This window comes from Chelonoidis abingdonii, chromosome 1, assembly GCF_003597395.2.
Source record: "Chelonoidis abingdonii isolate Lonesome George chromosome 1, CheloAbing_2.0, whole genome shotgun sequence".
Classification (NCBI taxonomy): domain Eukaryota; kingdom Metazoa; phylum Chordata; order Testudines; family Testudinidae; genus Chelonoidis; species Chelonoidis abingdonii.
In genome coordinates, this window is record NC_133769.1 from 23,615,038 (window position 1) to 23,619,010 (window position 3,973).

The window sequence follows — 3,973 nt, forward strand, 5'->3', positions numbered from 1 at the left end:
GACCTTCTCCTCTGCTTGCTGCTATAGAGACCAGGCCACTGAGAAGAAGTGCAGAGGAGAAATGATTTATGGAAACCCCATCGCAGGTCCTTTAGGGTGAGGAGAAGACTAACCAAGTGTCCCAGGATATCAGGGAGTTTTGCAAACAAAAAACTCCCAACTTTTGATTTCATAATGTAACCCATGCCTGCTGACTGATCTACTCTACTCGAAAACATACACAAAGCTTTGTAGCTTAAGTACATCACACCTCTCTAGTACCTGAAATTGTTTGCTCTCAGGATGAAGAGAATCAGGCGGACTGTTAAAGTTGAGAACCCAGTTCTACAAACACCACATGGAACAAAAAAGCAGAAAATTTGTTTGTACAGATCAGCGTTTGACAAGTCTCACCTGCAAACCTTGATGAACTGGGGAAACCTGCCACACCATGTAGTTTTACATATTTTTCAGTACCTGCCTTTAGTAGATTGAGCCTGGGCATCTTCTGTTTGCCAAAGGTGGAATGAAGTTTGTCATATCCCTCACTTGTGAAGGAAGTTTGAAGTTGAGCTTAATCAACCAGCAACTTCTTTGTTAAAGTCCACTCAACCTGATCTCATTCAGCAAATTATCATCATAATTACGCTATCATCTGCAGTATGTCAGCTTCAAGGTTGATAGTAGTAGTGAATCTGCAGAAGCTGCCTGTGACATCCTTTCTCAGTTAGGGAATTGTTCCATCAAGACATTAAGTTTGATTTCATCAGTGAAGCCAAGTTTTATTAATGTCTCTAAGGCTCGTTTTGCATCAGTGCTGAGAGTAGTTTTTGTAAACTCCAAAGCATTATCATCCATCAAAACTGATGACACACCAATTGATGATCCGTTCTTGTTTCTAACAATAATGATACTCTGAGGCTACGTCTACACTACCCGCCGTATCAGCGGGTTACAATCGATTGCTCGGGGATCGATATATCGCGTCTCATCAAGACGCGATATATCGATCCCCGAGCACGCTTATATCGATTCCGGAACTCCACCAACCCCAACGGAGTTCCGGAATCAACAGGGGGAGCCGCAGACATCGATCCCGCACGGTGAGGATGGGTGAGTAATCCGATCTTAGATATTCGACTTCAGCTACGTTATTCACGTAGCTGAAGTTGCGTATCTAAGATCATTTTTTCCCCGTAGTGTAGACCAGCCCTAAAACTGCTAAAAATGAGCAGCTGTCCTCGTGCATCACCTGCTGGAATTATTTGTGCTGATGATCAGTGTCATGGTCTTAGGCAACTGGCTTGGAATTATTACAAAGTAAGTGATGAACTGCTGCTGGCCCCCTTGTATGAGAAACATATTGACCTTGAATGTCTTTGCATAGATGTTGTGAGTGAAAATCCAGGACACATTGAATATCATACAGTTAAAAGCAAAGTTGGGATGCACTTGTTAAGCACTCCCCTAAAGTCAATTTTGTGATCTACTCCTTTTTATACAAGAGGAATTTGTTACATTTTTCAAAGAGAAAACTCCCATTACACACCTTTACTTGGTCATGCAGTAAGCAAAACTATGCCAAGTCATACTGGAATGAATTGCCCTAGGTTGATTGAATTGGTGGGCTGTGCTAATGGACTTCAGCCACTGAACGATGAACTCATTTGCACTGCTGAATGCTGTAAGAACCTAACAGCCATGGGGCTTGGTGACTGTGAGGTTACCTGCAGAGATTTTATTAAGTTTGTAAAGATGCATGAAGCCAGGCTCACCTTGCTTTCTATTACGGAGGAAGTATTAATTCCAGATAATTATTACAATCTGGATCAAATTCATTCTGAAATCTCCAAACACCGTGGAAGAATGTGGTTCCCTGTTATGAGGCTACTTGGTAAACTAGCTACAGAAAATATTAATATGGTCAAAATTGGGTCAAGGTGTTGCTTTTTATGCAAATAAGGACTTACAAAAATGAAGTATCAAAACTGCTTAAAATTTTCAATTTCCTAAGTTTAATGAACTGCATCAAAGCAAAAGCAAAGCGCTCAAGTGTGGCAATGCTAGATTAAATTAGAAAATAGAATATAGGATATTTAACAGTGGACACTTTGAAAGGATGTCTGTGGGTTATATGTGTTTCTTCCTCCAATTAAATTAAGCACTTTCATTTGGCTTCTGTTTAATTAAATTGTTACATTAAACACAGTTAGTACAAGGTTTTTCATGTGTTCTATACTGTTAGTCTCACTGGTGTGGTTAAAGGGACTGTGAAGCTTGCCTGCTTCATGGGGAGTTAAATGACTCCTGGAATGTTCAGGTAAATTGTATTATTTGCAATGTTACTTTCTCCAGTTGTTCACTACTAATATATTTTGTTGAATACGTAGAACAAATAGTTTGAATCATAATAGTAATCTGAAATAGTCATCATCATCATCATGTTTCCATTATGCCTCTGGCATTTAGGGCAGCGACAAAGCTCCTCCACGCCTGTCTGTTTCTGACAAGTCTGTCAGTGGTTCTCCAACTGTGCCCCAGGTTTTTCAGCATTCACAGCTCTTTGCCATGTTGTTTATGAGTGGCCTTGTTTTCGCTTGCCTTCAAGTGTCCATCTTAATGCTATTCTGGTGATGGAACTGATTTCCAGCTGAAGCACATGGCCAATCCATCTCCAATGCCTTCTGGCAATGAAGATGCTCATATCCTTTTGGCTGCACTGTATCAACAGATCTTGGTTTGAGATTGTTCTGGGTCAAAAGATACAGAGGATTTTTCTGAGGCAGGTTGTATGCAATGAAGACAGTTTGGCCATGTCAGACTTTCTCATTCCCCAGTATTCTGCGCTATAAAGTACTGTTGAAAGTACGCAAATCTGATAAATCTTGAGCTTGGTTTTGATGTTGTATTTTGATGATTTCTAGCAATCTGAAATCAGTGTAGCTAATTAAATCTATTTTCTTGTGCTTGTACACGTGTCTGAATATAGTGGCAAATTAAGGGTTTATGTCACAATAAAGAAAAAGCTTTTGCTTTCACTTGCACTCTATGGTCCATTTTTACTCTATTAGAAAGTTATACCATAAAGGCAGTGTTGTATAGTTCATTGTTTTCTCTTTCCACGATAGAAGTATGCAGGTACTGTAGGGGGAAGGATGTGATTGGAGTGTACCACTTGGCTCCAATTATTTCCCTTCCTGGCACAAAATTAAAAGTTTAGTGCAACCCAAGGCTTTTCCCATGCTAGGGGCCCAACTAGCTTCAGTCTTCCCTAGGAATTGTGGGATCCTCAGCTATGTCGTGCAGCACTCTGCCTTAACTACTAAATCCTCCTATAGTGTGTGTTGAGGGTAGTGAACTGTTTTTGTTAAGTTAGCAAGCCTTGTTACCTAAATGGGAGTGCTGCCTGAATAAGGATTGACTTCTTGTTGCACATCAGCACTAAGGAATTCCTGGGGAGAGGGCAATCTTACTTCTAAGTGGAATGGGGTAAAGGTTGTTAGTGCAAAGTAGTACATGTATTTTTTTTTTTTGGTGACCTACTTTGTACACTAATGTAAATTGTAGTGCATTCATATAAAATGCATTTGCAATGCCTTTCATACCATAGTTGGTCTATCTACCGGCTAGTAGCAACAAATTACAGATTTTGTTATCAACATTTTTAGGGTTAGAAAATTTGCTTTTTTGAAATGATTTGGGTGGGTTTTTATTTATTTATTTATTTATTTTGCTTTTCCTTTTTCTCAGACTCTTTCCTGTTTTTTCATAATCATCCTTTTTTACTCCTTTTCATTTTGCACCTGTAAAGGGCGGGGGAGAAATGAAAGGGATAAACAAGGGGCAGAAAAGGGTAGAAAACAAAAAAACTCAAGTATGTTCCCTATTTTCTAATTTCATTAAAAAAAAATGATTCAGGAGAAAAAAAAACCTTTTTCCCCAATGAAAATCCCAATTTAGGAAAAACAGCCATTTTTCAACAGCAAAAAAATTG

General features: G+C 39.2%; 1 pseudogene; it reads left to right on the forward strand.

The window, feature by feature from the left end:
- The first annotated feature begins 282 nt into the window (after positions 1 to 282).
- On the forward strand, positions 283 to 1,941 carry LOC116837568 (putative F-box/LRR-repeat protein 21 pseudogene; annotated as a pseudogene).
- The last annotated feature ends 2,032 nt before the right edge of the window (positions 1,942 to 3,973 follow it).